Below are 23,271 nucleotides of genomic sequence, written 5' to 3'. Positions count from 1 at the left end.
CTTAACACATTCAAGGGTGGAGTGGCTTTTTTGCATCACATTACTCCCACTCTGTCATCACCTTTTGATGAGACACGAGTCCTGGCCACAGCAGTTTCTTAAGCCGATCTCTCACCCAGATGTTTTATCTAATTGGGTGGGAGGGAGGGTAGAGCTGCTGTTGTCACAAAAATCGATATCCAGCTCGCCTATGTCATCATTCCTTTGTGATGGGATTGGTCCTGGTGCAATTTGAGAGGAATCCGTTGATTGATCAAAGGTTTTTTGAGCGGTATTGCGTTACCACGAACAGAATTGCTATCTTGAGGTGATTTTTTCTATTTGCTGTGAGGACATTATGTAATTGAGCTGACTCTGATTTTTGGGTTTACATGCACTTTCCCACGTGCAAGATCTCCTTCATCGGGGAAAGGTGAAAAATGCTTCATTCACACCTGATACAAGTCTCCACGCTTGAGTAAATGACCGTTCTGCAGCCCTTTAGGCCCTTTGAACACTGATCAAATATAGTGACATTTCTTTTGAAACCAGTGATCTGCTTGAACTCACCATCAAACTTTAAAGCAGGATCATGAGGGCTTATTTGAACATTCACATGTGCAGGATAACCTTACAGATCACTGGCGGTCAGCAGAGGTCATTTTTCACTTTTAAGAGGGGATTAGAGATCATTCTCAAGAGAAACTTTTTTTTTTTTTTAATTCTTTTTTTTATTATGAAGCGTTATATTCACGTTAACTTTGCCCTTCCTGGTATCTTAAAGTGACATATTTGACACTGTTTTGTTCCATCTACATGCTCTTTTATATCCCAAAGGCAGACTTAATGGAAAAACCATTTAAAAACTATCAGAAGTCAAGAATGTAGATGCCTTGGTACAGGCTTACAGTACTGTAGTTAGAAACCACAAACAGCTATCTTTACAGCATTTGGATTTCATATTGCAACCAAGCAGCAGTGTGATTTATGATGCACTGACCTCAAGCAAATTTTTGAATTTCCATCAGCGAGTGGTTTTCAAACCAAACATCACACAAATGACATTTATATAGCCACTCTCACATACTGTATCCATGCCATCCAGGTCTCAGTTGCTCTTTATGGGTTTTATTATAGTGAATTTGAATGCATTGTTTTTGCCATCAACACACAGGTGCAAATAAGGTGCCTTGGTACAATCTGGTAAGCATCCTATTACCCTTTACTGTGAATTTATGGAAGAATACAACATTTGAAAGATTCACTTATTTGTTGTCTGACTTTTATCTTAGCTTAGCATAAGGATAAGCTCAGCTGGTTGTAACCTTGTTCTTCTAACTCTCCACCAGAAAGCGGGTAAGCACATTTTCCAAAATGTTAAACTCTTCCTTTTAATTATTGAGCTTCAGAAGTGTTGGAACATTGGAGAGGATGGCTGTTTGCTCCTGCTTCCAGTCTTTATGCTAAGCTAATGTAATGGACTTCTGGCTTTAGCCCCACACTTAAGTCACAAGCATGAGTGGAGTATAAATCATGTCTTCTAACTCTCAACAAGAAGATTAAAAAGCATATTTCTCAATATAGAACTATCAATTGAAACCACTATTATTTGGCTGAAATATATAGCTTTAAAGAAGAACCTACACACTTTATTTAAACCCTAAAATTGTTGTAATCACTTCTCCCTCGGTCACTGTTGTCTGTTTTATTCACTACTGTCTCTGTAGGACAAAAGAATGACAGAAATCTGCACTTTGACCTTCGAATTTGATGCCGTGATAATGAAGAAAAAATTAAAGATGAGTTGCAAATAAACGTCAACCTCCAGGTCTGAAAAGTGAAGTCAATGCAGATGTGCCTTGAACTAACTTAAACTACTTTCTAATAATAAAGTATATGAGAAAAAGACCCTACTCCTCACTTGATTTATTAGCTCAGTAAACATTTTCTTAATAATTCTTTAAAACATCATGATTTACATTTTGTATATTATTGTCCAGTTTAGAGTAAAACAGATGATAAAGCAGGGCATACTTTAGCGCCACAAGTCACTACCACTGCGCTCTGTAGGTTCTTTGTCTTTGAACTTTGGCCCTTTGTTTTTACTTCATGAAAGTTAATAAAGGCACTCTGGTTTCCTAAAATATCCTCATCACTGTTCAGTTCTACGAAAAGACACTCTAAGGACTCAGCTGTTCAGTTTTGCTCCTTGCTAACTAAGCTAGCTAGCTGGCACTGGTACTAGCTTCACCCTGTTGTCTATATGGTCACTTCTGGCTCGAAAAAAACAAGATGGTGACCAAACTCAAGGTTCAAAACAGTAGTCCACACACCAGTGGGTGATGTAACAGAGGCTTCATCCATTTATTATAGAGTCTGTGATTGTAATTCAACTGGATGTAACAGCCTGGAAGTTTTATCTCCCATTAATTTGAATGACAGGACAGGTTAAAAGTACTTTCTTAAATGTAATTGCCATCCTTTGCTGCATGTTTGATGCTAACATGTATTCAGATGGGGAGTCTGCAGACTCCCAGGAGCCACACTTGTGATTCCTTTCAGCACTCAGTCGATTTGGGTCTCTGTACGCCTGTAGCGCTGTTCTGTGTTGGATCTTGGTTCAATATTAAGTTTGATTCCAAGCCAAAACAAACGCAGCTTAATTAGCAAGCAACCCAGGAGGCGGATCTCAGACTCCAAAGTGTATTCGCTTTCTCTAGTTTAACTTTCATGAGTATGTGCCAGGGTCGGTTGGTGGGCAATAAGACTGACCTCCCCAGCACCCTTTACCCTATCCCTCAAGAGGGCCACAGATGAATTGTTCTCTCCGAAGGAAAGTGTTTTTCCTGGCAGCCCCGGCACAAGCTACTTCGATGGAATAGAGCTGTCTTAAACAGCTTAGGCCTTACATACCTTTGTAAATTAACCCATATTTATTATGTGGTGGCAAGCATGCACTGTAGAGCTTCAACAATGTCAGTATTCATAAACAAATATAAAGTAAGTTTATTAGGTTGAAAGGTTCTTGAATCAAAGTGTGCGGGGGGTCTGATGGCTAAAATGTTGGCTGGTGAGTCTGAGAAAGTCTTTTTTTTTTCTTTGCAACATGACTGAATGAGTAAGACTGTGAAGATAAACAGAAAAGCTGGTCATAAATCTCTCTGACTATTCCCACTCATTGTTTGGCCATGAATGAATTTTTCCAGCAGTTTTGAGAGCAGCAATGAACTAAAAACCTGCAAAATAGATTGTGAAATGGTGATAAACTCTTTGATAATTTTTGCCTCATTGTCAGATTTGCTAATAACTCATCTGTAGCTGTTTATCTTGAAACGTTAAAAGGTTAAAGCGGAGTTTGAAACCCAATAGCTTGAGATTTAAGTTTCTATTCCAAAGGGGATGCACAGGTGGCAGTTACGACTCAACCTCAGGGGTGAAAGAGGACAGAAAACAAGTATTTTAAAGTTCTAATCTTTGTCAGAAGGTGAAACTGAGAGTTGGGATAGAAAAGCGAGGAACAGCCTTTGGAAAAAAAGAAAGAAAAGAAAAGGCGATAGAGGGAGGGACACACGGTTTTCTCCTCAGCTGGCTGCTGTCTAGACGGCAAATGTGATCATCCTGTCAACAGACAACTTTAAAGTGGGTTACTGAAAGGTGATCCTTCATTTGCCGGATATGTGTGTGTGTGTGTGTGTGTGTGTGTGTGTGTGTGTCTGTGTGTGCAGTTTCTAGTTGTATTTGTGTGATAGTGAAGTTACCCACCAGCAGCACTAGCCTCCATAACTGTATGTAAACTATCACATGAACGCTTTGTGCATTGATCAGATGTTGATACAAAAAATATGGATTAGTGCAGCTTTATTGTAAAAACAAATTATTTGTCCATGTCTTTGTTAGAAATACAAAGAGTACTTCTAATGAGTTCCTTTGCTTTGTAAACCAACCTACGCTGCACTGAGGGTCAGGATGTACTGATTGCTGCTCTTGGTCGCCCGTCGTGTTATCCACACCAGGATATTATAGGTTGTGACAGTTAAGTGTTTGGTAATGACAGTCATTAGAGCCCCACTTTGCTGCAATGACTTGAGGCCTGGTGTGAGGACACTTCCACTTTGCATGTCTTCACAAGCTTCATGGAATGGCGGTTTTGTCCTCTTGCACTGTTTTATTTTCTCACCTTTTCTCCCGTTCGTCTTTCTGTGAGACGTTAGATGTTTTGTTAGACGTCTCTTCCTCTCGGCCCTCTGCTTCTCTCACTTCATCACATGCCAGGCAAGACGGGCCTTAATGTTTTTACATGCTCAATTGCACCTCAGGCAGAAACAGTCAGGGGCATTTTTCTTTTTTTTTCTTTTTTCAAAACCTTCAGGGTGAACAAGTGCCGAGACGGTTCCGCCTTTTGGCAGGGTGTCAGGGTTCGGAGTAATTGAGGTTGGGCGAGTGAGGCCAAGGGCCAGTTGGGGTGGCAAGCAGGGGGGAGCGCTCAGTGGCCGGGGCAGCAGCAGCTGGAAGAGAGAGAGAGGGAGTCCTATTGCTCAGCTGCACGCCGTCTTGGCAGCTGTGTTTTGCATGTAGCGCCAGGTGGAAAGGGCAACGGTCTTGCACAATTAAACACTTAATTTGTCTTCATTAAAAGGATGGGCATGTTAGTTTTGGCAGGTGGAGAGGATGTTTAGGTTCAGGTTTTTTTTTCTAGTACGTGCTGTGCCCACTGGTGTAAACACCACTTCACGTTAAAGCTTTAAGGGATTTTGGAGCTTTTAATGTCATGAAATTGGCCTACTATTAACAAGTGTATATAACCTTTATATCCTTAAAGGGGTAGTTCAGATATTCTACGGGGTTGGAAAAAAAACACTGTTTGACATGTTTGACACCCCTGCTCTCTGAAGTTACTGCTCCCTTGCCAAGAAATAATCTGGCACATAACCTTGTGTAAGAAGGCTTATTAAGCTAATAAGCTGCTGGCTGTGGCTATTTCCCATACAGATGTGTCCAGATCTCTTTTTTTCAAGCCATTACATACAACCATATAAAATCCTTCTTTTTTCTTTAAAATAAAACTAAAATTGGTGTTATCATTTCCCCTTAAACTCTGATGCACAAATAGTACAAAGTGAAAAAAACTTTTTTTTAAAAATTGATATCTAATCAATACATTACATTCAGGAACACTAAAAACATACATTAGTGAAGCTGAAGAGTATTCACTGACATGCTGTCATGTTTGTATTTCAATACAGCTCCCGCTCTCCTCTACACAGTGCTAATAAAAAGCACAATGTGTCCCATCACCATTTTGTGAAATCATAGCTATTCCTCATATTTATTCATTTTTCAGAGTTGTTTTCTTTAGAGAAATCAAATTCTCTGGATCTGTCCTTGTTGCATGCGACTGACTTGACTGTTTATTAGAAACATTGCCTCTATGTGAAGCCGCTCATGCTGTAGTTGGACTGGAATACCTTTGGGTCGAAACAGCGAGTTAATAACAGCTTTCGTGTAGCCAGTTAGCCATGAATGCCAGTGTTTGTTTCTGCATCGCCAGCTATCCGAAAGATACCCTGACTCCATTAAAATTGACTTGCGAGACGGGCCAGGACAACACTAGAAATGATGTCCATTGTGCATTTAAAACAAGTAGAAAAGAAGGGACTGAACAGGCGAACAGTAAATTAGGAGACATTTGCTTCTCTGACTTGTGCGTTTTGGCTGGCTGACTTGTGTTTGGCACATGCTTGGGCTGTTTGGAGGCTCTGTCCCAGCGCTCTTGAAGAAAGTGCTGAGTGCTGGTGAATGTGGTGTGAAGCCACGTGGCTTTGGATTGGAGATCTTTGTCTCACCCCTGTGTTTGTTCCATCAACATATGTGTTCAGTAAAGCCTTGGCCCTCACTGCACCACATCGAATATCTCCCCCCTGTTTGATGTGGTGTCACACCAGCGCGCTGTGGGTACTGGAGTGGTGCTGCTGAGGTAATACCACCGGGGACAAGAACTCACCACAGTACCCACATAACAAATGTGGGTGTGTGTGAATGCATGCAGCCAGTAGTGTGTCTGTTGCTGGCTACCGTTGCACGCACACTCCCATCTGCAGAGACTCCTGCACAGCGTACCCTCATGTAATCCCATAGTTGTTTGTATTTGCATGCTGACATGTGCTGCGCAATACGGGAATCCATATGTGCTTTCTGCGCTTTTAGAATTCAACACTATCGCATGTCACCTCGCACATGCACAGCATCCAAAACTATGTCTTTGATTAATGCGTGAAACCAACCCCCCTCCTTCTCCCCCATCATCCTCACACTCTTCTCTCCTCACCTCTTGCAGTATCTGCTCCTCCTTGGCGTGTGAAGGCACGCACACATTTTCTGGGCAGGTGATTGATTTCTAATTGTTTACATTTCACTCCCTGTTGCAGATGTTTGTATTCTACTCCACGTTCGGCATGCATTTACGCAGGCATGCACAGACACAAACAGAGACACTGTTGTACAATAGGGATGTATTGATGCCAAAAAGTTTCATCCAGGAATTTTTGGATGTCCCAGCTCTGGGTTTTGGCACTGCATGTACTAATTGCCTCCAAGTGGTGATTGTTACTATTAAGGCTGTTTTTTGAGGGGGCTCTGCGTGTGTTGGGGCACGTGGGCAACATCAGTCAACGCCTTTGCCATGAATGTGGTTTCATTCTGGTTGAATAAGAGGGTCATAAGTAAAATTAAATTTTGCTGCGGAATATTGCAGCCAAACAATAACATCTCAATATAACAAGTTCTTGTTCTGGGTGGGAGTCCCCCGCCCAAGCTCTTGGACTTTAGAGCCGTTTATAAAAAGAGTCAACAGAGATGTTGCTTTGAAATAAGAATGTGTCTCTGACGAGTTGTGGATCTTGACTTGAAATAAACTGACTGACTGCAGGATGGAAGTAACTAACTTCAGTGGCACTCCAATGTAAGCTTCTGTATGAGGTGTTCATAGTGGGCCCTTGGCTCAGGCAACGAGCAGTATGTAGCCAATATCCAGTGTAAGCAACAGTGTTATCCTGAGCTACAGCAGTAATAAGCTGCCGCTGAAGGATCCCTGCCACCCATGCGGAGCGGAGTTTAGGTTAAGCAGTGGGCAAGGTGCAACCCAAAACGGACCCCTGCCTTTAATGTGGGCTCTAATGGCTCTGTGTGGTCGTGGTTGGGCATGTACAGTAGCAGAACAAACATACACATCTCCCAGTTTTCCTATCTGGAAAGCCATGTGCTGGTTCGTGCTCTGTAGGACTGGCTCGCTGCAGTGTATTCAGTACAGCTGGGTGGTTTACTGGAAGGAGGGGGAGTGATTTAAAGATTTGATCCCGGAAAGAGGCAGCGTCAGTCAACTGTCACAGCACTGATTCAGTATCCGAGTGAAATTATTTAGTGCTGTCTTGTGCTAGTGCTGCTTTCTGTGAGTGACATTATGCCATTATACCAGTTTAAAAAATGCTTTATTTGTACATTATTGATAATGGGAACCTATTTCACGAAACTTGTTTGTGACACCTAAAGAAATGATATATTATATCTAAAGAAAGAACATGTCAAAGATAGAGATGACTCTGTAGGGTTGTTGTGTCTTTGGCAATATTAATTCCAGTACCTGAACTTATATCGCCTGATACAGAGTACTGATCCAGTACCATGAAAAAAAAATTATATATACTCTATTTATTTTTTTCACAGCTGTCTACTACTAACCCAGTAGACTAATTACCCTGTACGTATTTATGGCCCGACTCAGCTTAAATCCTTTGTAAATCATGAACAAATACAAAGAATGAATGCTATTGAAATGCATTTTATCAATTGAAAAAAACTTATATAAATATATATAAATTGATTAATATAGTATTAAGGAAAATGAGCCAGCACCTGATTGAAGAAGGTTTTAATTTCTGTTATTCTTGCATAAGAATTGTTGGTTTAACTTGTCAAATGTGATTTTGATGCTTTTCTTTTTCATACAAAAGAGGCCTGACTTTGGATTTTTGACATTTTTCCGAGACCAAAAGACTCTTCGAGAACATACCTTGGACATTAATCAGTAATGAAAATAATCATTAATATACTTTAGTTGCAAGGATATGGTGAAAATAAGTCAAATCATCTGAGAAAATAAAAATTTCCCTCACTTTGTCTTGATACTTCTCACACGCTATCCTAAACGTTATCCCATTGTAGCACAAATGAGGGGATTATCATAACAACATAATGGATTTTGGGCCAGAGAGAGGCTGTAATAGTCAAGCAGCAGACTCATAAAAAGGGTCGGCATTTTCAACATTTATCCAAAAACAAGGCTTTTTTGTTGTTGTTGTTGGGTTTTTTTGCATTATAATCACGACCAGTGTCCTTCATCTCACTCAGTAGAAGTTGTTTTGGATGACAGGAAAAGCTTTGCTTCCAAAACGTAATGTAAACCTTGTTCCTCTGCAGGACATAAAACAGAGGAGCTCATCTGTCTGTAAGTTGTGTATTCTTGAAGGATTTTAATACCCTTATAGTCCGGTGCTTAACTCCACATCTTTGGTTGCTTACAGCATATTGAAAGAAGGTTTTGATGTACTCAGTGAGACCGTGTGGTGGTCTCCCTCTGTGCATGCTGAGAACCCATCACTGCAAACTGGTGTAAGTACTCTGAGAGTAAACATGAGAAAATCAAGACCATGAAATGTGTGTGTGTGTGTGTGTGTGTGGTGTGTCGGCCCACAAACACATGCAAGCTCACACCCTTCTGTACTCACTCACGGACAGTTTTCGCTCTCAGGGAGCCCTGGGAGAGAAAGTAATCTGTTCACAAACCACAAAATTGAAAAATGACCCTGACACTCTTCCAAGCTGAAAAGTGCACAGTGCTTGCAACACAAGAAGGCATACTTACACCAAATCTTTATACAACACCGAGGTAAGCCTTTGACTTCAAATTAGGGTAATTTCAGGATCTCTTTAGGTTGCAGGTGAAGATTCATGTGAGTCTCTCTCTCTCTCTCTCTCTCTCTCTCTCTCTCTCTCCTCTCTCTCTCTCTCTCTCTCTCTCTCTCTCTCTCTCTCTCTCTCTCTCTCTTCTCTCTCTCTCTCTCTCTCTCTCTCTCTCTCTCTCTCTCTCTCTCTCTCTCTCTCTCTCTCTCTCTCACACACACTTTAACACTAATCTTCTGCAGGGCATAAAGCAGTGGAGCTTGCCCAGTCTTTAAATGGTATTCTTCAAGATTTTTATGGTCCTTGGCTGGTGCTTAACACTGCATCTCTGGGAGCTTATTGAGCGAACACACCCACACACACACACACACACACACACACACACACACACACACACACTACAAATAGAGAGTACACCATCCAAATAAAAATAAATCAGTTATAATGCATACATTTTTTTTTACCATTAACCAATACTTCTATTACTATTTTCTCAATCATTAAACATTAACTTAAATTCCCCCATAGTTTACGTTTTTAGCGTATTTTAAAGCCTTTCTTTCTAACGCTGTTCTGTTATTACCTTGGCGACTAACATCTGTACAATATTGTGAAATTTTTCAATATTGTGCACTTGTAATTGTGTATATATACAGATAAGAAGGAACCAACACAAGGAGAAAAACAGGGATGCTTATAAAGATTTTTTAATAGAAAACATGAAGTTGGTATACTTATTAAGACCAGCACATTTTAACATATGCAGTTAATGGACCAAAAAGCGTGCGTGTGGTTTAGTTTCTGTATTGTGCCCCTACACCTAATGCGCAGTATGGACTCATTCGTGTCTGGTCATGAGGTAATCGCCATATCTAATTCTAATAGCATATTTTTGCTCAGCAAGGCGATCCCCCTGGCGTCTTTTATTACAGTTTATATAGAAAAACTCCTCCACACATGTACAAAACAGACTCTGTTTATAAGTTCTGTCTGTGTTAACATCAGCAACATATTTGCCCAACAATACCAAACATTAGTTGGCTTTACCACTACAGCAAATGAAGGCCTTTTAAAAAGATTTAAAAGAGATACAATTACTGCTAATTAACCTGAGTTTGTGTTGTTTGATTACAAAACTACAGCTGGTCTTACAGATCCAAAGTACACAAAGACCTCTGCCAAAGTTGAAGCATCCAAGGGAAAATTGTAGGTAATAATGACTTGTACAGTGGCACAATTCCCAGCAGCGCAGATGACTAATGTACATGATGTGTTTGAAGGATATTTAGTGTCTCTTAATCATCAGCATGCCTTCATTATAAACTTCTCGAATCATCTCCTATGTAAGCAGAGGCAGCTTCTTTTAGATGACATGGCTTTGTGGTCTTCCACAGATGCATGTTTCTCTCTCCATTGTACAATAACTCTGCTGTGGTTGTGGTTTAATTGGTCTTGCCTCTGAGTGCTGATGCATGAGGTTTACAAGCACTCTCGGGCTGATTGTGAGCATGGCCCGTTGTCTGATTCAAACATGAGCGTAGAAACCACGGAGGCTTCCAGAAATGGGGCTTTTTCTATCCATTCGGCCGCATGGTATTTATTCCAAAGATGCTTCCCAGATGCATACACCGGACACTGAATTTGAAGAAGCTGATATTTTAAGCACGGCAAAAGTAGTCAAAGCCTGTGTGCGATGCCAAAGTGATTTTAAAGGATCAGAGTTTAAGCGTGTGTGTGTTTTTTTTCCAACCAGCTTCATGAACAGGTAAAACTTAAGGCTTAAGGCTAAGTTTTAGTATACATTGCCACATTACGTTCTGTTTTTATGCCTCCCTGGCGGGCATAATGTCCCATTCTCGTGAACATGATATCTCAGGAATGCCTGGAGAAAATCTCTTCAGATTTGGCACAAACATCTACTTGGACTCAAGGATGAACTGATTACATTTTGGAGGTCACAGGTCAAGATCACAATAACTTCACGCCCATCCCATTCCCGTGCATGCCATACATCTCACGAAGACCATGATGGAATTTCTTAAAACACTTGAACTCAAGGATGAACCGTTTCGATTTTGGAGGTCAAAGGTCAAGGTCATTATAACCTCGTGCCAGTCAAATTCTTATGAACACAATACCTCAACATCACCTTGAGGGAATTTGTTTTAATTTGGCAGAAATGTCCACTTGGACTCAAGATGAATGATTAGATTTTGGATGACAAAGGTCAGGGTTATTTAACCTCATGATTGTCTTTTTTCGCTTAGCTTCTTTGCAGAAACACCCATATTTGAAATTATATGAATTTCAACCTCAAGGTGGCAATTCTAGCTCTTTTTCTTGTATACTTCTAAGAGAAGGAATTTGAGATCCAGACATAATATCAAAGTAGAAATGGACGCTATTACAAAAAAAGAAGTCCTGTATTGACCAGCATTTGCTGCTTAAAAAGATCCTCTCACAACATCCAGCAAACTTTCTGGATTCCTTTTCCCCAGCTTTTTTTCTGAACCCCAACCCAAATCATAATGAAAGGTGACCCAGAGGAGCATTGAAGCTTCCAGATTTATGAGGCCGTAGCGTACGGTGAAGGTCCCGTGATGAAAACATTGCCTGGAGGCCTCGGGCCGGGATCCAGGGTGTTAGTTGACTAAAGACAACTATTCTTGTTGCATTGTCCCTCGATGAAATGTCTTTGTGTTGTTATATGGTATGTCTGTGAAGATATTCTGTCCATGATTTATGATATTAATCTTTGTGTCGCTGTAGAGCCAAATGTGAATGTCTGCGGTAACAAAATAAAGCCATTAATCATTTGATCACTGAAGAAAATAATTAATACGCAACAAGAGCTCATCTCTGTTCAGTTAGAAATAAAAACTGAATTTTTCAGCTCGTTCATATTGACCTCTCCGATATGAAGCACAGTTTATTTTCTCTGTGAAGAATGTTCTGTATACTGTTAGGTTATGATTTGTGGCGCCTTGGGTTTTACAGGTTGAACCACAAGCAACATGAGCAGCATTTCTCACAATCAGCTTTCCTGAATGACCTCACTGGGATAATGATAGGGGATGAGGTACAGTAGAGGAGCTGCTCCTCTAGTCCATCTTTCACTGGGTTGCCATGGATGATGGAGTGATGGGTGGGAGGTGGGGGTGGGGACGAGGAGGGAGATGTTTTAAGGCCTGGCGCTGTTTTGCCCTCAATTGCATGGCGGCACGCTGAAATAGACGCCAATTAGAGGGAGGCGAAGAGTGAAGCCCTTCTAGATGAGCTCAGCCTGTGGCTCCTGTCTGGCACACACACATAAGCACTCAAACAGGGGCCCCACTTGCTGCTTTTACTTTCAGATCTTCTTTGTACATGTTCTTATATCCCCTGTACGTTTTCAAAAATTTGATGACGATATTAAAACGAGAGTGCGTCTTTACGGTACCTGCTCATGATTTAAAATGTGTACATCTGTTTGTGATGTATGGATATGTCAGTTCGGCCTATGGGTGGGAGTGAGGATTTATTCAAACACCCTCTTATTTTCTGTCTGATGCCAGAAGCTATGGGTTTATGTAAACCTCTGCCACACCAGAGATGGTTTGGACCACCCCAAACACTCCAGACAGGTCTCGTCCTTCTTTCTTTGCACCTCCCATGGACTCTGTGTGTGTGCGTGTGTGCCTAAGACAGCTGGGAATTGAAACTGATATTTGGAGCTCACAGATATGTACTCTTTCCTTGAGAGTTTTTGTACAAACCCGACCCCTGCAATATATTATTACTGCATATTTTGTTAGTCTATATCTTGCTGAGAATGTTCTTTTCTCTTGCCCGTCTCTGACTCTGACCTATCTGTAAAGGTCAGAGGTCAAAGTGAGCAACAGATCTGGTTGGTCCCTCCCTTGTTGACACTTTGGATATTTGGCAGAGTTGACTTGTCAGCTGTAGGCTACCATTTTACAGCTGCTGAATAATAAATAATAAATGCACAGTAATCATATTCATTTAACCTGTTCCGATCCCCAGTTCATTCCAGTGGACATAACTTTTCTCGGATGTCTAAATTTATGATTGCTGTCAACTGACCCTAATGACAAGAGAGTGCAAATTAATTTAATTGGATGTCTATAAGCTAATCACAATGTTCCACATCATCTAAAGTGGACTGCAGTTGAGCCACACACTTTTTCAGCAAGCATTGCAGACGGTGAGATGGGAGGGGCCAAGGGCACATGTGATATGTGTGTGTACATAATTTCTGTTCAAACTGTGTTTAAAGTAAACATGAGATATATTACTTGTACATGTCAAAAGATCATTATGAAAGATTTAGATATAGCTTTTACTAGCTTTAAAAATATGTCAATTGAACGGATGGGGGATAAAATTGTCAGAATTTGCCAGAACAGATATAGGGAAATAAAAGAGGTGGGGGGAAAAATAGATACAGCATAGTATCGCGATATTTTCTGTGGCAATATTATATTGATTCCTAGCTGCCAAGTATCGATATTTAGTGTTCCGATGGCCCGCAGTATTTTTCGTCGCTTTTGCGGGCTCACTTTTAGGAATATACTGGAGATACTGGTATCATATACAAACTAGGAGGTCTAAGGAATCTGTAGGATATCGTGTCAGGAAGTTGCTGAAATAACAAGCAAAGTCAGGCTATTTTTTTTGATGATTCCTGGTTATTTTCAAAGTGCTGTTTGACAAAACAATTCCTGATTTAATTAATTTTGTGGACAATAAATGCAGTTAGACAGAATAATCTCAATATATTGTATCAAAATACTCACCATATCGCGAAATGCTTAAATTCGCAATAATATCGTATCGTGACTCAAGTATCGGGATAAATCGTATCGTGGGGCCTCTGGTGATTCACACCTCTAGGAAGTAAATAGGGAAATACTGTTTGGATTTTTTCCGATTTGATTTTCAAATGATACAATAAACTTTAACATTTTTATTTCGACAGAAAAAACACATAATAAAGGATAATTGTTTTTTTCTTATTTCTTATTTGGTTGAATTTAGAGTAGAAATCCACCATAACAATGTTTTTTTTGTAATTGAAACATAATTGGATTCTGTATAGGTTAATAAACAACCTGTCTTTACAACCTGTTGAATAACTTCAGATGAGCTTTAAAGGGACTTGTAGTTTTGTCTGTCAGACACAAGATGCTGCTCTTGAGCTTTAAAGGCTGCAACAGAATATATCTCAGGTGTTGAGAAGGGTTTGCTCTCTTTCTCTCTCTCTCTCATAACTGATTGGTATGTCTTTGTGAAAGCTTATTTACACACTTTTTGCAAATGTAAGCACCTGCCAAGAATTCTCTCTATATCTGAAATAAACAAAGTAGAAGAAAGAAAATCTAACACCTGGAAAATATTTCCTATAAGTGGTCAGGATAGGAAGAAGAAATGCTGTGGGTTATTATGGAAAGCATGGTCATGGATTTTCTTTCCCTCTCCATCTCCTCTTCTGCTGTTCAGTTTCAGTGTTTGAGCAGCCTCTGCCTGTATAACGGTGCAAACAACTCACTGGTAGGGAGTTCACTACAGTAGCATATTTAGACAGCTGTAAGCCCAAAAGCTCCTGTGAAAACAGGGTAGAGGGGTTTTTATGTGGGAGCGGGATGGGATGGGGGTGCACTGATCCGTTGCAGCTCTCTTCCTGTGCGGTTACTCTTCAACCATGCATCCAAATGTTTCCTCTCCCTCTCCATCACCTGGGCAAGCTTTGACTTGATACTAACCTTAACAGAAGACACAGGAGGTTTCTATTCAGGAGCGTGTGGCTGCCGATTTTGTTTTGTAAACTGTAAAAAAAGAAACTTCCACATTTCAACAGAACTATAAAGAACATAGCCCAAAGCATGAGTTTTGCAATATAAACTTTTCTCAAAGTGTATTTAATGGAATGATTTATTACTTGGCATGCATAATCTAGATATTACACACACACACACACACACACACACACACACACACACACACACACACACACACACAGAGTTTCTCATGTCTTCTTTCCGTCTCTTGAGCTCTCACTCTTACACACACAAACACATTACCCACAATACCCTCAGATACACATATACAGGCTCCCATGAAGAGCAGCAACCTATCATCATTGCACAAGTCCTGTAACTCCATATCATACGTAATTTGATGTTTCCTCGTGCAATCACTACCCACAGACATGAAGACGTGCACATTTTTTTAGTTTTGTGTGCTGAACATGATTGTCATGTAGGCCTTATCATAAAACTGCTCACTGAGCAGTAGTTCTAAACCTGCACTAACTGATTTTAATGTGCAATATGTAATTTTCTCTCAATCAAAACAATACCAAAGGGGGGAGCAATTATATCTTGTTGGTAAGTTTCTTCCAGTTGGAATTAGTGTTTAATTTTCAGGAGTTTTTTGTCAGAATTATTATCCGCAGAGGTTTCCTCCTCTCCAAAACAAATGGACCGGCAGATTGAAACCAGTAAAAACACTAAATGAAGCAGTTTTAAGTTCGAAATCAATGCTTCCCTGATGCTATTTTGGCATGTTGGCAGAGGTGCTGGTGCTGAGGTGCTGCTAAAGTTTGCTCAGCTTGTTTTTCTGAAAACTTGAGACATTCGAAGGGTTTTTATTTGGAGCGGAATGTAGAGAAATTACACATATTATGGTTAACTGACTTTTTGGCCTTTTGAAGCATTTAGAAGCAGGCTGCTCACACAAAATTGACATTTTTGATATGGTCAATGTGTTATGAACATATATCTATTTGCACATTCAGGAGATACATACAGTAGAAACATAATTTTGCAGTTTTGTTTCTGGTGGCATGAGTCCAAGTTTCACTGTCTTTTAGCTCTATTTTTGGTCCCTAACAATTCCTAAGAGATAGAACTGGCTCTTTAGCTGCTAAATGTTCCACTATATTCACCAGCTAATGGCTAATTTTGTCTGTCTACCATTAAGTGTTGGGCAGGTAGCATAAAGTATGTTTTTAGTGGTTCAATGGTATGAGAGTGAACCAAAACCTTAAAGTTGAGAGCTGGGAAACCACATAATTGAGCAAAAAGTTGCTGAGAATGAAGGTTTTCACTGAAAAACACAAATGTCAATGTCATGGTTGCATTAGAAAAAAAGGCAGGGGGTCATAAAAATCAGTAAGACCCCCCCTGCTTCAAACACCTCAGACATGTATGACATCACATCAACAATGTAAACAAGGTGAAAAAACCCAAAGTAATCTGATGTTTGTGTCATGCTACTGCTCAATAAGACAGATTTCCTCACGTAGCTCTCAATACAGCGTTCAGTTGGCACCAGCGGGCCTAATCTTCAGCTGGTGAGGATGTTGCTCCTGTTTCGCCTCTGGTTACACACAGAGCAGTGATGTCAGCTATTTTCGTTTGCCATTATCTTGTGGTCATACTTTTGGATCCTGAGTTCCTTAAAACTTGGCATTGCGTTGCTACAACAACCTCATGTCCTGTTTTTTTCCACGGCAAAGAGTAGCTTTAAAGCTCCTCTGCGCTGTCGGGCAGGAGTTTGAAGGGAAATTTGGATGGAAGGATGGGTATTTTTTTGAGTCGTGTTTATCTTGAGGCTTTGGTGAAAACCATAATATGTGTCCCGTGGGCCATATTTCCTTGTTGACCTACTAGTGAGCGCCTTGTATTTGATATGCCAGTGGTTTTGGAAAAGAAGGGCAGGAAGGCGGGCGTGTGAGTGCTCTTTTCCATATAGATCTGTGATCTGCTCAATGGGTTTCGACAGGCCGAGCTGAAATGCTATCCACTAAGTTTTACACAAGACGGATGGAAAGAGAAAAGAAGACTTGATGGAGTGACATACTGAAAAAGAGAGAAATGCAGATGAAACAGAAGTGTGTATGGTTCAAATGAGTCACTATATGTGCTCTTTTTCCACTCTTTCCTCACTGCTAATATGTCATTCAGTATCTGTGTCATTCACTTTCTTGTCTTTCCTGTTCATATAACAAGAGTGCTGAAGTCAGCCAAATTAAAAGATGATCAGTGTATGATTCATCTAACACACATTCTAAACGATAAATGTCATCATGCTCCCCGTGCCTTTTTGCACTTTGGTTGCATCTTCTACGTGTCTCTCAGCTGATTACAGAAGCATATGGGTGAGGAATGCTTGATTGCAGAGCTGCACTGTGGCAGGCTGATGGATTGTTTCCTCTCTGTAAATGTGGGTGCTGCAAGACAAAGCCCAGTCGATGTGTTGAAGTGTGGCTGCTTGAAAGAGCTGTCAGCACTCCCAGCACCGTGGCAAATTATGGAGAGCGAGGTGTGTTGCATAAGAACTTATGTCATGTCTCAATCATACAAGGGTCAGTAAGATTTAGGGCTTATCAAATGATTTTCAGAGATCATTTCAACGACTTTATGCTGTTTGTATTATTGTTCACATGCCAGGGGACCTGAGATTTCAATTAGCTTTTAGCTATATCTCTGTATAATGCATCAGATTTCAAGTATTACAATTTTTGTTTATTTTAGCTTATGTGGTTCACGTTTTAAATAAGTTAAAGGTTTCAAAGTTCAGTTCAAGATGTGGACACATCAGACCAAACTTTGTATTTTAACTGAAATATGTGTGTTCATGTGTAACTTCACTGTCACGTATAATGTAGGAACTTTGAGTGCTGTTTTTTTTTACATCCAATTTTTGGCTTTCAATGTTGCTCAGATGTTTACAAAAAACACTCTTTCAAGTAGTTTCCCTCATGCACAAATTTAAATTACACAGTCTCTCTTTATCTGCAAGTCTATATCTGTTCTAACCATTCACATCATGTTTTTGGGTTTGCCGTCCAATATCCCAAGAGTGCCTGGAGGGTTTTTCTTTAAATTTAGCTCAAATGTCCACTTGGACTGAAGGATTAACTGATTACATTTTGGAGGTCAAAGGACAAGGTTTAGGTGACCTCACACAAAGTATTTGCCGTAACTCGAGAATTTATATGCTAATTATGACAGAATTTCACAGAAATGTATAATAGGATAAAATTATGAAATTTTAGATCCAAAAGGTCAAAGGTCATTTTTTACTTTGACTTCATAGTGTTCTGCAAAAAACTCTTTCAAACTCATAACTCACAATTTCTTCAGATAATGAATAGGTGAATCTAATCTTGGGTGTCCACCTTGAAACTGCTGCTGGGTTTAAGATGTGTGTGAAGCATCCACATTTTAGAATTTGTAGTTCATTCGCAGGAAAATCATTATTTGAATCATTGTGTCCATTCATAACTAGATATGTGTCTGGACAGACATGGATGTAAACTGCAACTTGACAGAGGCAAGCCGGTAATTCTACTTATTTTATAATATACTTAAAACAGAAGGAACTTGAGATCTGTAAAGAATTCAGAAATAGAAAAGAATACCCAACACAATCCTCCTAATTACTGTATTATCCAGAATGTGCTGCTTTAAAAGATGAGCATTCTCCGACAAATTTTTTGCAAAACTTACATCCCAACTTCTTTGGAGTCAGCGTCGTACAGCCACATGTTTGAACTCACTTCATACAGCAGTGATCAGGACAAGCAGCAATGAGAAGAGGAAATGACTGAGGTTCAAAGCCATTTTTCTCTGATTTTAAACTGGCTTGTTCATTTGAACAATAATACTAAAATCCAACAAGTTTCAACCTGAGACAAGCCTTCATCAGGAAATGAGTAATTGCCTGAGAAGTGTTTTGCTGAAAACCTAATAGCATGCATATAAAAGATTCAGTAAATTTCTGTGTTCCTCAAAGGGAATTGGAACAATGTGCTCGAGGTGTCATCCATTTTTCTTTAATCGTTTCCATATTTGTAGGTCAGACACAGGTCATAACAAGGAACTGAAGTACACACGCTCCTTTGCTCTCCTCGTTATTGCATCATTATTTAACCAAGTGAAAAATGTCAGAATTCAGAGGACGCTCCAAGGGTTAAAGCCTCCTTTGACCACCTTTATCACATTACTATCACTTTCTGTGATGGCCCCAGAGCCAAAGACAACACACAATACATTTTCGACAATGAAAAACACATGTTTCTGATGTGACTCAATTTTGGGGTTAAAACTGAAACCTTAGCTGCGTGTAGCACATACAGGAGATCAGACACGTCTTCTTGTGGCTAGCAAAGCTTCAATTCTCTTCAAGTGTAAATACTCCACACTCGCACATCATGAATAATAAGCTGCTGAGACAAACCAGGTGCCTTTTTATTTGGAGCTGCTGCTCGGTGTCTCTGCTCGAAAAATTGCTCTTGAACTGTTGTGTCTCGTTTTTGCAATTATGAAAGAGGTTAACAAGAGAGCCTGTTTCATGTCTGGACTCTTAGAAGACCTGTTTTACAGCTTTGAACTCCATTTCTCTTAACTCTCCTGACATGAATGTCGTAATTAGTCAGGATGTTGGTTCTATGTCTCTTGGCATTGTGATATTTACTAAATTTGCTGTTTGCTTCAAGTAGATAATAATCGTATTTTCCTTGTTTTTGAGTGTTTATCTAGGGTTTCCATTTCATGCACATTTTTTTGCACTAATATCCTTTCCTTTTTCTCCTTTCTCCATCTATCTATGGATCCTGACATGACCGTGCATGTCATATTTACAGCTCTGCGATCCTGATGGAGACTATTTCAGCCAAAAATCTTTGGTTTCACAGCGCTGATTACCGCAAATGGCTGCAATATTTCTTCATCAAAACACACAATTTTCCAGACAACCTCCTGAAAAAGCTGTCCAGAGTTTGTACTCCTCAAAAGTCAGAGAAACTACTTCTAAATACCTCAGAGCAAAGCGGGCTTGGTCCTCCTTTTTAAGCAGGGGATTATGTTATCAAACTTCTTAACAAAGAAAAACATAAAGTCATGTTCAGGCGAGCCAGAGAGCTGTCTTAACCTGTTAAGAGCTGGATGGATTTGGTCATTATCCAATCTTTGATTACTGCCACAGTGGCTGAACTATTCAATCATTAACCCACCAATCAAAAGTGCTGCGTACAAGCTTAGTCCTTGTATAGATCAGCAGTATCCTGGCTCTCAGATGTATTGCACTGATCAAAATATCCAGTCTATAAAAGGTGGTTATTAAGTTCTCTTGTTGTTCTCCAGATGTTTTTGATCTGGAAAGACAAACTGAATGTCGGCATGTGATAAAAATAAGCACTTTAGACAAGAATGACAATGCTTTTTAGTGTTAGATAAACAGAGCAAGCTGTTAATTACCGACACTCGTGTTTACTGATTACAAGTCCTACATGCTGCAGCCACTGATTTGTAGCATCATGTCATCAGATGGAAGCACATTTCAAGGGCATACTCGTAACTATAGAGTAATTTAATTTTGAAATGCATGAGGAAACCAAAACAAATTAGTCACTCAGACAGGAAGGAGTTTAGGGGGAAAAGGGCTGACAAGGCCAGGATGCATGTAGAATGTGAACAGCCCCAGATGGAGCAGTGATGTCTTCTGTTCAGTCTCACAGGATCAGGAGAGAAAGGAGGTACAGGCGTGTTGTTCATTCATCAGTGTTAACTATGGAGAGGAAGTAATAATTTCACTTCATTGTTGTACTATGAACTTTTATTCTACACGTTGTTTTATTGTTATTTTAACAGATAATTTAAATCTGGTACTGACACATTTACAATCAAGCCAGAGGTTCTCAGTCTTTATCCAGCCAAGAACCCCTCACGAGATAAATAATATACTGAAGTGAGAAAAAAATATAATGATAACAACATATATATTTTTTTTACACTTTTGAATTAAATGCATTTGAGAACATGCCCCTGCCTCCCACTTTGAGAATCACTGAATCAAGCAAGTGAACGTCAAAGTCTGTAAATTATTTACTTATTATAACCTTTGCTCTTAGAAAAAATGATAACGTATGATTAATGTAAATGAGAAGATTTTCAAATTAAAAGTCACCAGTGTTCAAGCCTTATTTAGTGCAACAAATTGAAAATGCAATGTCTGACATGCTATCTCTTTATAGTTATGCCATTAAGTTGTTATGGCTGTTAGGAAACCATTGCTATTTAAACTCTAGGCAGACTTTACCTTTAATTTTCAGTTGGTTTTTTTTGCCGTCTCCAACTGCAAGTCCAATGTTGGCTCTCCTTTTTAGCTCAGTTTTGGTCTTCACCAACTCTTGAGGGAAACATTTGGTTGTTTAGCTGCTAATGCTTGACTTTATTTTACTAGCTAGTTGCTAAATGTCTGCTAACTTTGGTATTATAGCTGCTTTAAAGTCAGCTAGTTTTATTGATTTGTTTGAGTTTTCAAAAAATGAAGTACAGTTTCAGAAAAAAATGCTCTGAAAAGCTATAATATCCAGATGATATGGCAATATGGTCTCCATTGTGAAGCACAGGGGATCAGTGAAGCTTGATGCCGACTAGGAGTCCATAAATAAGCTGTGGTGCTTAGCGCCTGCCCAGATCTGGATGCGGGTCCCACGCTCCCCGTTTCCTTCCAGCCCACCTTGGCGGGCCAGTTTAGCCGACTCCAGCGGCTTCTCATTGCAAATTTATACCCATCTCCTCCTGTCATACCCTCTTTAAAACACTGCAGTGGCCGTGGTTGGGTTAAAGAGAGAGGCATTTGAGGGGGATATGTTGGTGTAGTGGGGCCTTGATGGAATTAGCCTGTGCAATCACTAGAAAGCTGCTAAAACATATGGGCTCTCCTGGATGTGCTAATGGGAAAAGCTCTGTGCTGAGAACTTCTGAACGCAGTTTCAGGAAGCAGTAAATGTCACTGCTGATTCTTAATTACGTGCCCCATTCCTCTCTGCACTGTGGGAGTTTTTGAGGCTTGCTCAGGTGGTCACAATACTTATTAATATATATATATATATATATATACATTTGGGCATGGGTTTGTAGTCGAGCTAATGGCATTCATTACGTGCTTAAAATATAACAATTCTATTTCTTCAGTAGATTATAGACTTTTTACCTTTTATGTAATCAGAAACTCTATAATATTTTGAATTTTATATACGCTATTTGGAATCAGTTAAAATTATAGAATTACCCATGAGATGGACCCCAACCCCCCAACATTGATATGATGTTTCACTGAGGACATAAACATGCGCCAATTCGGTAGACATCACCCAACAATTCAGGTCTCAACAACATTTGGATAGATTACCATGAAATTTGGTACAAATGTTCATGTTCCCATCAGGATTGATTTATAGTAACTTTTCATGTAGCACCATTATCAGGTCAAAATTACAACAAAAAAAATCCCATCAGCCTCAGCTGAACTTTATGTTTTTTGCTCTTGCTGCTTAGTAAATGGGCTTGATATTACACCAAAATAAGATGGAGAACATGGTAAATCCTAGCATTGAGCTCTGAGCGCCACTGATATACAATATACAACAGTATACTGACTCCATTGTTAACCTTGCTGTATATTCTACAGCCTGTTCAAATAGCAGATGTAAGATATATTCATAATTTTAAATGTTTAAACGACCATTGTGAAGCCAGCCAACACGACTTCACCTGATGTTCCGGGCTTATGCGAGCTGACAAGACCTTAATTCGCAGCTGCTTTTCTGAGAATCAAATCAAATTCTGTTTTCATTCATGCTGTAGAAAGTCCTGGGACCAATATCCAGGCAGAACAAATGTCTTCCTTTGTGGAGCTGTGGGGAGTTACAGTCAGAAGGTCTGCTGGATTGTATGCCAGCAGAGATAGGTTTGCTAAAGGCCAAGTTGGCGTTTGTCTTTCCCTTGAGCACATTATTTATCTCTAAAATGGCCGTGCTCGCAGCAATGTTCTTCCTCCCACCTCCACCATGACACAATATCCTCAGAAGATGTTTTTATGGCTGTGTAAATCTGTCATCTTCAGATTACCACCAATTCTGAAACCAAATATTACTTGTATCACTTGTTCAATAGACCACACTTCTATATCAAGTATTGAATAATTGTAAATTTCCCGATCAAGTACTTCATGAAAGGAAAAAGGAAGAAAAATACAAAGCTAATCATTTCAGACAAAAAATAATGGATCAAATATTTATTTGAAGGCCCATGCTCTAGCTGGTCTACTGCTTACTTTGAGTTGCTGTTTTGCAGCTCACCTCCCATCTGGCTTGAATTGGATTTAGCTGATTGTCAGGGAATTACATCTTTATTTTAATCCTCTGGCTTTTGGGGGGGGACAGGGAAGTGTGGTTGATTTTCAGCTGCAGGTCGTAAAATCACTGTCCTGGTAAAACAGTTTATACTGTGGCCCAGAAAGCTTTTTAAACAATGGCTTTGGTGT

At 39.8% G+C, this 23,271-nt stretch overlaps 1 protein-coding gene across 4 annotated transcripts in view; it reads left to right on the top strand.

The window, feature by feature from the left end:
- LOC131989766 (ADAMTS-like protein 1) overlaps nt 1–23,271 on the top strand; it is a 101,552-nt gene that overhangs the window by 39,886 nt on the left and 38,395 nt on the right. The gene's annotated exons all lie outside the window — the stretch shown is intronic.

The sequence above is a fragment of the Centropristis striata genome, chromosome 17 (genome assembly GCF_030273125.1).
Source record: "Centropristis striata isolate RG_2023a ecotype Rhode Island chromosome 17, C.striata_1.0, whole genome shotgun sequence".
In the NCBI taxonomy this organism is placed as follows: domain Eukaryota; kingdom Metazoa; phylum Chordata; class Actinopteri; order Perciformes; family Serranidae; genus Centropristis; species Centropristis striata.
This window is presented reverse-complemented; position numbering and strand designations above follow the sequence as displayed.